This window comes from Gavialis gangeticus, unplaced genomic scaffold, assembly GCF_001723915.1.
Source record: "Gavialis gangeticus isolate Ggan-Ray unplaced genomic scaffold, GavGan_comp1, whole genome shotgun sequence".
In the NCBI taxonomy this organism is placed as follows: Eukaryota; Metazoa; Chordata; order Crocodylia; family Gavialidae; genus Gavialis; species Gavialis gangeticus.
This window is the reverse complement of record NW_017729022.1, coordinates 107,557,496-107,569,039: the sequence shown is the minus strand read 5'-3', so window position 1 is coordinate 107,569,039 and position 11,544 is coordinate 107,557,496.

The following is an 11,544-nucleotide window of genomic DNA, read 5'->3' as shown; positions in this document are numbered from 1 at the left end:
ATGTACAACCCCCCCCCCCCCAAAACAAAACAAAACAAAACAAAACCAAAATAGAACTTTAAACATTTTAAGGAAACTTATCTGTATACTATCTCTATTATTGAGAATACTCTTATACTATTAAATAATTTGAACCTTTTTACACTCAAGGCACCCCTTAGAAAATGGCAGCTCTTTGTTTTCAATCATTTTTTGACTATGAAAAAAATAACAGAATGCTTTGAACACTATGAATTCCTATTTAAAATATCTGAGCTTACCTTGTTTGCACACCCAACAGTGCCAACACTCTGTGGCATCCCAGGGCTCCCTTGAAAGGATGTCAAGGCACCTGAAGATATGCATCACCCTGGTTGAGAATCCCTGCCTGAAATACATAAAGTAGGTTTCTTCTGAATTAGTAGCTTTTTCAACTCTTCAGTATTTCCGATGAAAAGTGTTCAGTAATGAAGTCTAAAAACAAATGAAACATCTATGTGGAAATAGCAATCTAAATATTTTTCAGCCTGATAACTTTGAAGGAAGTATTTATTTTACAAGTTGGCATAGGCTGCTGAATTTGTCTTGGTTCCATAACTGTTTGTTCCATAACCATACTATTACATTTTGAAAGTACTTAGAGACCAGGAAGAGCAATTTTAAGTGTTCCTCATATTAACTGAAATAATTAAATCAGCAGAATAATCATCTTACACTTATACAGTACTTTTAATACTAAACCAGTTTACAAAATATTGCCCTGATATTGGCAATTTTTATACACAAAGTATTGATATATTTTATGCTGTATGTTCAATACTTCAGTTGTCAATGCTTCATCCTTTACCAAGCATTATCAATTTTCTTAAGCCTTCCAAAAAAAATGGTCAAACTATAATGCTTCCTATATCTTTCATTTATTTTGTACAGCCATAAGCCCCAAGAAACAAAATGCTTTTCCTTAAATTTGTTAGTCACACTGAGCCCAAACCAATTCTCAGTAAAATCCTTTACTCACTGGGTGTGTTTATATGTTCATTAATGTGCCATAGTTACTATGCATTAAGTTTAGTATTTGCATAATCAAGTACTAAGTCAATGCACAATAACAAAAAATGGCTTTTTACTGATGCCAGCTGTGCAGTAGCCTACTTTTACTGTGCAGTAGCATATTAGCATAGGTTTTGCCTAGCATGTTATTGCACAGTGTTATTAGGCACAGGTAGCATCTCAGGTACATGCACTCACTGGACATATCTTCATGTGAATATGAATGTGACACAATAAATTCTAGCACAGTTCCTGCCAGAGTTTACTGCTCCCAGGTACCATGTTTACACATATGCCTGGGACTGCAGCACATTGAACTGGGGCGGCTCAGTCCCAGCCAGGGGTCACCTGCTAGGCCGGGGATGCTCTGAACTGGCTCAATGTTCTGTGGAGGGGCTGGATGGCACATAAGGGTGCTCCAGTGTGGGGCTAGCTGTCAGGCAGCATCTACACAAGTGTATAATCAAAGCATAAACAATTCTGATTTATAGCAGCTGACATTTGGAGCCCATGTACAGAACAGGATTAGTTAGCAGTCCTTAGAAATATATTATGTAGTCCAGTCCCAGTCTCTCAGTTATGAAGGCTGAAGGTGAAATAGAGTCCTATCTTTTTCATTCCGGTTTCAATATGTTCTTTCAAACACATTGTGTTTTTTTATTTTCTTCGTTTAATCAATTCTCTCTCATGATTTTCTTGTTTAATGTTTCCTTATTGTGATAATTGTTAAGAATTTCAAACATTTACAACTGCATTTGACAAGAATAATAGTTTCATCTTTACTTTGCATAGAACCTACGCCTTCGTGTGTGGCTGATTTTTTTTCCTCATGTGTTTAGTTGACATCCTGCTGCATTGTTTATAAAAGAGATTTGAAACTTTCTGTAGCAAAGAGGTTAATATTTCATTTTTGTTTATTAAACACTTATGCATATGTAAGAATCCATTCATTAGATTATACTTGTTTATCATTTTGTAAATGATAGGTGCTATCTATGTATTAGGGCTGTGCGAAGCTTCAGGTGCTGATTTCAATTTGGAGGAGGAGATTTGCCCTGATTTGGTGGCTGAATCTTCAAATCCAAATGGAATCAGGGGACCAATTAAAAGGTCTGAAACAATTCAAAGCTCTCTCAATTGATTTGGAAAAGATTCGGAGAGCTTTGGGAATTTGGGCAGTCCCTGCAGGCTGCAGCAGGGCGCTGGAACCAGATTCCAGCTCATAAGTAAGGGGCAGGGGAGGGGGAGCTGGCCAGGGGGAGGGAACAATGGGGATACCCCCACCAGGCCCCTGCTGCCCCTCCCACTACCCCATGCTGCATGGGGGCCTCTGCCACAAGCCCCACAACCCCTGCCCACTCTCCCAGCCCCCCCATAGCTGCCTTGGCCAGCCCAGCTCCTGAACCTTTAAAACAAAAATGAAAAACCCAGCACTCACAGCTGCTGCAGTGGCCTCAGGGCTTCTGGAGAATCATGACAGAGCCCCCATGTAGCATGGGGCAGTGTGGGGGCAGTGGGGATCACTCACCCCTGCCTGGCAGGAACTGGTGAGTCAGGGCTTTTTTTAAAGGGCTGGGAGCTGGGGTGGGTAGGGCAGCCATGGGAGGGGACTGGGAGAGCAGCCAGATGTTGGGGGGGTCATGACAGAGCCCCTCACATGGCATGGGGCAGCAGGTGGCAGCAGGGATCACCCCCTCTCCCCCTGCCTGGCAGCAGTGAGTGGGGGCTTTTTTTTCAAAGAGCCAGGAGCTGGGGCCGGATGAACTGGTGGGGGATGGGGCCTGTGTGATCTGGAGAGTCAACTGATTCGGCAGCAGCTGAATCTCCAAATAAGATTTGGCCAAATCGATTTGGGACAGTGATTCGAATCACTGTTCCCTGAATCGACCAAATCTGAATCTAAAGCAAATACTAGCCGCTTCACACAGGCCTACTATGCATAATTAATAGGACTTTTCTGTTTCATAAAGCAAAACTTTAAATAAATTAGGTATACTGAACAAAGGATATGTTTCCATAGTGGATAGGGGAAGAAATTTTGTAGACTATGTGATACTTTAATGCACATTAGCCTAAGTTAATGCAATTAAGTGGGTGCATCTACATGTGAGCACCCTTAATGTACATTCATATGGTGAATTTAGGCTATTCACACCTAAATGTGATACCTGCAAATGCCCCAAGTCCCAAGTCAGTCCTCAGACAGCGCTTGAGGCATTTGCAGGTATCAAATTTAGGTGTGAATAGTTGGAGTACTGCATCCAGTTTTGGGCACCATACTTCAGGAAGGATGTTGATAGACTTGAGATAGTCCGGAGGAGGGCCACTTGTATGGTTAGAGGCTTACAGGACAAGCCCTATGAGGAGAGACTGAGGGATGTGGACCTCTTCAGCCTCTGCAAGAGAAGGCTAAGAGGTGATCTTGTGGCTGCCTACAAATTCATTAGGGGGGCACAGCAAGGGATCGGAGATGCTCTGTTCACCAGGGCACCTCTTGGGGTAAAAAGGAACAATGGTCACAAACTGACAGAGAGCAGATTTAGGCTAGACATCAGGAAAAACTTCTTCACGGTAAGGGTGGCCAAAACTTGGAATGGGCTTCCCAAGGGAGCTGGTGCTCTCCTCTACCTTGGGGGTCTTTAAAAGAAGGCTGGATAGGCATCTGGCTGGGGTCATCTGACCACAGCACTGTTTCCTGCATGGGAACTTAACGCTCTGTTGAGGTCCCTTCCGATCCTAGCATCTATGAATCTATTGCGTTTGAACGCCTGCATGTGTGGACCTGCCTAAACCCACTTAATGTGCATTAAATTTAGGTGCACTTAAGTGCATGTGTAGACACCCCCTATATGATACAATAGATGTCTGTAAACTCTGGTTAGTTTTTCCAAGGTGTGAAGAACTGGAGACTACTTACCCAGGATGGTCCTCTGCCCAAGAACATGTGTCCAGCTGAAGCAGCATGATCACACTACAGCAGGAGCTCCTAATCCACCCCAGCTCAACTTTACCAACTCGCCAGGTGAGGAGGATTGGCATAATTAAGTGGCCGGGTCTATTTCCAGGATGGAGAGGAGAAAAGGAGGAAGAAGGCAAGTGAACAGCTAAGACAACATGAGCAGGTAGGGCAGAAGCCATCCGCTGCCCGAGACTGAAGTCCCCGGGAATGGGGCAAGAAACCGATCCAGTCTTATGAGCTTGGAGGAACTCTCACTCAAAAAAAAAAAGGGGGGGGAGAGAGAAGAGAGACATTCTCTCTGCTTGTTTTTTTGTGCTAATCGGCTGCAGTGGGTGGTCAATTAAGCTGGTGTGGCAGTAATTATGAATGGAAGGAGGATACCCTCTCCATTTACTCACAACTCCAGCAGCCAAGCATCCGGGATGAAGCTGAGTCAAAAAGAGAGGTTGTCCCAAGCCCCTTTGTAGTTGAGAAGGGAGCTCGGCATTGAGAAAGAAGAGGGAGATGTTTTCTTCTTGTTTGTTTCGTTGTGTTAACCGAGTGCCGTGGGCAGTCAATTAAGCTGGCATGGCAGCAGTCACAAAAGAAGGAAAAGAGCCCTGCTCACCCACAACTCCGGCAGCTAAATGTCCGGGACAAAGACAGGAAAAGAGGGTTTGCTTCGAGTCCCAGTAGTTGGAAGGGGAACTCGGCGTTGACGACAAGTTTTGTTTTGTTTTTTTTTCCCGCCAGAACTGGACCCAGCAACATGAACCAGGTGCCAGTCATTGTTGGGTTGGGGAGTCATCACCCTGCCCCTCTTTATTTAAACCATCAAAGTCGTGGATGAGATACGAGACAGAGAGAGACAGGTAGACAACTGACCCAGCTATGCTGACTGAGGTCAGCATGTAAAGGAAGAGAACCAGTGAACGTCAACCAGGCAAAGAGGCATGTGCCCATACTCGGCGATTACCCGACACAAGGAATGGAAATAATGGAAATAATGGTGTATTATCCAGTAGTAACCAATTAGCAGAAGGACAGAGGGTGGAGTGGGAAATTAGAACAATGGCAAATCAAACCTGAGTGGAGAATTAACCCACAAATGAGTTAACCAGAGCTTACTGTACTCTAAAAGGAAGTTTAGAAAATGCTGTTTAATTTTTAAGTGTCAATCATGTATTTGAGCTGAGTTTAGTCAATGGAACTTTTTAGTCTATAAAAGTATAAGATGTTTGCATAAGATGTTTAAGAGTCTTTTAATGATTTTGAAATGCAAAAATAGTTGAAAAAATATCATTACATTTGAAAAGAACAATATAATAAACAACAAAAATTCTGCTAGTGGTATACACATAATGTACTTTACTCTTTTGTGGTTCTTTTAGTATTGGCTATTGTCAAATCATTATTTTATGTGCACAAAATGTAGCTGGAATTTCACAGACATGTTAACTGATATGTGAGTATACAAACATCCCCATGACCACTCTTTTGAAATACGTCCAGAATATATTTAACCTTGTATCCTAGCAGGTAGAAAATTCTGTAGTTTAAACAGAGATTCAGTTTCCTTTGAATCCCTTTTTCCAGTAGCTCTGAACTTTCTCTGTGGTTGAAATTCTCCATACTTGGATCCAGCATAAAGGTAATACTAAAAGTTTATGCCCTTCAAATGAGGTGACAGTTAGTTAAATACAACTTTTGTCTTATATTGTGGAGGGGGGTTATTTTGTTTGTTTTTTGCGGGGGGTTTTTTGCATTTTTATACCCCAAAATTGGTTGAAGAATCTATTAAATGCTACATTCTTGGAATATTTTATAGTTCAGTAAACTAGCCCTAGTTTGGAGCTTTAGAATTGATTTAGTAGTTTCTGTTTTCTTTTAAAGACATGGAATGTTCATACACGACTTGACATAATAAAGTGTTGGCAGGTGGGGAAAAATAAGAGCTGAATGTCAGTTAGCACTGAATTGCTTCCATATTAGGCTGTTCTTACCTATGCAATCTTTTAGAGCTCAGGGATTAAGACTTGGAGCTAAAGTCTACCTATCTTTCAGGTTGTTTTAGGAGCTGTGCTCTTCAAACATGTCAGCAGCTCCTTAGCACCAACCTGTATCTGTGAGGGAAAGTCACATAAGCGCACAGGGGAGTTAGAAAAATTATAAGACAGAATCATGTAGGCTCTAGGAATTAAGTTAAAGAGATGCAGCTTTCATGCTAGTGAAAGTTTAGCCATTTCCCTTGTGTATTTGGCTACCTTTCATTTCATGAAATGGAGGGTCTCATGGCCACCCACTTCTTAAAGTTCTTTTAAATGCTTAATGTTAGTTCTAAGTCTTTTCTTATAAAATCTCTCTTAAGATTCTGCTGCCCTTTAAGAGCACTTTCAGCATTTTTCTTTTTCTTTTTTAATTTGTTAAGGTCACATGCATGATAGTTAATCTGAAAAAAAATGTAACAGAATTTGTGGGAACTTGGACATGGTTCTTTGAAAACCAGCTGCTTTTAAGTAAGCCAATATAATCTCCATTACAGTCTGAGGTTGGAAACCCAGACCACAACTTTTGTAACAGGGTAGCTAATTTCAAGCCACTGGCACGGACTTCACTGTACTTATGGGATAGGATCCGAGCGGAGCTCCTTCTGAGGACCAGCTGCAAATGCTGAATGTCATGGCAAGCTATGAAGAGAAACCTAGGAGTCATACTATTTCCTAATGAAAAAGCCACTGCTCTTTCCTAAAGAAAGCTTAGCAAAGTGGTAGCACCTCAGTAGTATTATGTAGATGGGGAATACAAGTATTTTTTATTAACCTCTGTATAATGTAAAATACATAAAATAGTCCTTGAATTAGGGACTGGAATTTATGTCTGCCCCTCTCCAAGTTGCCACCCTAAACACTGGACTACAATCAATCATAGTCATTCATGTTCCTGCTGTCCTTGGCTCAGTGAATCATGAGGTCTTTTAGCGAGAGAAACAGCTTCAACAGCAGAATGGTCCCTTACCAGAATACAGCTCAGGTCCCTCTATTGGAAGGTGGGAAATCATAAAATATTAGGGTTACAAGTGACCTCAGGATGTCTTCTAGTCCAACCCCCTGCTCAAGGCAGGACCATTGCTGACTAAATTGTCCCAATCGAGTATCTGTCTAACATGCTCTTAGAAATGCCCAATGGTAGAGATTCTAGAACCTGTCTGGGTAGCTTGTTCCAATGCTTACTCACCTTCATAATGAGAAAGCTTTTCCTAATATGCTCTCTAAATTTCCCTTGCTGCAGTTTGAGATCACTAGTTTTTGTCTTGTCCCATGTGATCACAAAGGAAAGTCTACCTCCATCATCCATATAATCACACTTCAGGTATTTGAAGATTGTTATAAAATTTAAGGCTAAACGATACTAGTTATTTTAGCTACAGCATGGCTCCTAGGCCTCTAATAATTTTTGTCATTTTGTACCGGACTCTTTTTAATTTACCCTAATGTTCTTGAAGTATTGGGCCCACAGCTAGACACAGTGCTCCAGATGAGGTCTCACCAGTGCTGAACACAGTGGGAGAATCACTTTCCTTGATTTACAAGTCATGCATCTATTAATACAACCTAATATGCTATTGGCCTGTATTATAACAAGAGCACACTATTGGCTCATATTCAGTTTATGGCCCACTGTTACACCCTGGTCCTTTTTGGCAGTACTGCAACCTCACCAGTGCTTTCCCAGTTGCCATGTGTGTTTGTTCAGTTGTTCTGTTCCAAGTGCAGGACTTGACACGTGGCCTTGTTGAATTTCATCCAATTCCTTTTTGGGCAATTTCTCCAGTTTTCCAGGTCATTCTTTGTCCTAAGCTTACCTTTCAGAGTATCTCCAATTCTACCCAATTTGTCATCTGCAAATTTGGTAAGTGTGTAGTCAATCCCATCATCCAAATCATTAATGAAGATTTTAAACAATACAGGTCCCAGGAAAGACTCCTGAGAAACCTCATTTGATACTTTCTCCCAAAAGGACATTGAGCCATTGATAACTACTTGCTAAGCATGATGAGCTAACTAGTTGTGTATCCACAACTTTCATTTGATCTTTCCATGGCTTACTAATGAGAATGTCATGGGAGTTTGAATCCTCCATGACTGATGAGGGAATTGAACTAGGTGTCTTACCTCCTAAGTCCGTTTTAATTTAGCCACAGCATTTATTGGCCTGCAGGAAGTATGTCATGAGAGACCAACAGAATCTGATTTTAGTACTCGGTGTACATGCCTGCATCTCCCAAAAGGCTTAGAGGAATATATAGTTTATGCTGTAGCAATACGGGAAATTTCCAAATTTGTTACTCCTAACATACATGATCCTGGTTTAGGTAGGCAAAATGGCTCAGAGAACTCTCTTGGCGGCTACTGCTTTGTTTTCTGGTGCTCAGCCTGTTTCAGAAAGGAAAAGATATATTATAAACTCAGTTTCTAAATTCCAAAGAGCTGAATCAGGACACAGCAAGTGTGTATGTGTGTGTGCTTCATTATTCTCTTAAGTCGCAGTCCCAAAAGTTGATCCAAGCAGATTAATCTTTTTTGTGCCTCTGCAGTTCCACTAAATTTTGGACCTAGGAATGCAAATAAGTAGGATTCTAATCATGTGGTAGCAGCTCCCCATACTCAAATTCTTTTTCTAGTCCTCTTCCTGAGTTGTTCCTGTGTTCCTTATACCTTCAAACTGCACAGGAAACCACTTAATCCATTGAAACATGTGTTTCACAAACTTTTACACAGGTGAACTAAAATTCAAATAGTTTTTGTTTAATAAACAACATACAATTATAACAAAAAATAGAATTCCCAATGTTACCAGCATTACCAACAGTTACATTTTTACAAAATCAAATCATCTGTCTGTTTCTGGTAAAGTCATTGAGAGTTGCACATTCGGAATGGTTAAGAACCATAACTGTAACAATGATTATAACCAGCATCATCTGTACAGTGTATCGTGTCTCAGGCATGGCTAGCATATCATTCTGTAGAAGAATGCACTTCTAAAAAGTTGGGATTAAAAGTTACACCAGAAGAACTGCATCTTCTCCTTGTTGCTTTAACCTCAGCATTGATGTGGAAGAAAAGGGATCCAGCAACCTGAAACTGTGCCTCTATTTAGTTAAAATGCAGACATCTGGACACTGCTATTGAACAGTTGGTAATTTTAATGCAGAGACTTGTGGGTAACAAACAGTTACACAGCATACGTAAATATTTAAATGTTATTTTCTAGGTTGGTGCCTTATGGGGTTAACTTCAATTCAGACATAAAAAAATGAATGGTAAAAAAAAAATTACTAAAAAAAATAAATGGTAGGTAAATTTAAGAGTCACCCAGTAACTAATCAGCCTATTGAATTTACTAGTTCAAAAGGTCAGTAGCAAAGATTACAGTCAAAGTGGGAAGGGAGCTGATAAACTGTGTGACCAGTAACATTTGTAACTATATATACTGAAACAGAGGTAATTATATCTGAGGCTTAAACTGATTGCTACAAAGATCTGGTTGGATTAGAATGTACCACTGTATAGGTGCACCACGGGTTCTGGGCTCCACACAGATGGAGCCTCTGGCTCTCGGCTGTGGGGGATGCCTGGCACAATTCCAGGCACATGGAACCAGGAGCACAGCCACCTCCTCTTGCAAGGTCTGCTCTACTTTGGAGTCCCTGAGGTGCCAGATAGAGAAGCTCCAGACTGCAGTACAGAGACTGCATGCCATCAGGGATGGTGACAAGGAGATCGACTCCTACTGCCAGGCCCTTCACCCCATGAAGGCCGAGGGTTGACCAGGGTCACCTTCCAGGACAAGGGAGGACTTGAGGATCTCCCACACTGTCCAGCCAGGGGGTTGGACCAAGGTGGTCAACAGCTCTAGGGTCCACTGCACCAAGGTCCCCACCCGTCTGGAGCTCTGCAACAGGTATGCACCTCTTGCAGCTCCTGCAGGCATGGAAGGTTCATCAATAGCTACCATCCCTGCTCTCCCTAAGATGAAATGCAGAGTGGTCATTGTGGGATACTCCCTCCTGAAGGGGACTGAGGGAGCAATCTGCCACCCTGACCTCCTAGCCCAAGAGGTCTGCTGCCTCCTGGGGGCCCGCATCTGGGATGTAGCAGAGAGGATCCCAAAGCTTATCTGGCCCTCCACTACCCTATGCTCCTTATCCATGCGAGTATAAATGACATAGCTTGGAGCAATCCCAGCTGGGTCATGAATGGCTATAGGGCTCTGGGAGCATGGCTTAGGAGGTTGGGGGCGCAGGTGGTTTTTTCCTGTATCCTCCCAGTTACCGGTCATGGGCTGAGGAGGGAGAGATGGACTGAGGTAATCAACTGAAGACTGCAGCGCTGGTGTCATCGTGAAGACTTCAGCTTCCATGATCACAGTCCACTCTGGAGAGAGAGGCAGTGGTCTGCTGGGAAGAGATGGCCTTGACCTCACTTCACTGGGGAGGGAGCTCTTCTCAGCCTGAATGGATGACCTGCTTGACTGGGCTTTAAACTAAGCCCACCAGGGGATGCGTGGACAACCACCAAAGCAAGCCTGCTAGGCAATACCTACAAAATCAGCAGGTTAGGGCACCCAAGGGATTCCACTCCTATCCCAGCTCTGGAATGGTGTCCTCCTGGGAGTATAAGGAAGCCTAGGGCTCCCACTGGGATGATTACATATCTGTACACCTATGCCAGGAGCTTGGGGAACAAACAGGAGGAACTGGTCCTCCTACTAAACAAGAATGACTACTATTTCATAGGAATAATGGAGACCTGGCGGGACTCCACCTATGACTGGGCCACAGGAGTTGACAGCTATACCCTTTACAGGAGAGATCATGCAGATAAAAGGGATGGGGGTATAGCTGTCTCTGTCAGGGATTGCTGCACGTCCCTGCAAGCAGACATTGGCACCCAGGGAGGGTGACTAGAGACCCTCTCAGTTAAAATATGTGGGGAATGTGGCACAGGGGACACAATGGTAGGAGTCTACTACAGACCCCCTAACCAGGAACAAGAGCTCAACCAGGAATTCACCAGGGAACTGGCTGAGGCTACATGCTCTTGGTGCATGATTGTCATGGGAGACTTCAACTCCCCAGGCATCTTGTGGGAAGAGAATTTGGCCAAATTCAAATGGTCGTGAAGCTTCCTCACGTGTGTGGACAAGCTCTCCTGACCCAAGAAGTCTATGGACCAAGAAGAGGTAAAGCGTTGCTGAACCTGCTACTGGCTAAAGAGGATGATCTAGTCAGTGACCTAAGAATCAAAGTAAAGCTGGGAGACAGTGACCATGAGCTGACTACTTTTACTATCCATTGCAAAGGTGGCAAGTCAGTCAGCAATGCAGAAGTCCTTGACTTCAGGAAAGCTGACTTTGATAAGCTCAGGAGACTTGTTGTCAAGGCCCTAAGGTGCCATGACTTAACAAGGAGAGAAGTCCAAGAGGAGTGGTTGCTCCTTAAGGGAGCAATCCTAGAATCACAAGGGATGTTGCGGGTAGGTCTTGTCTGACCAATCTCATCTCCTTCTATGACC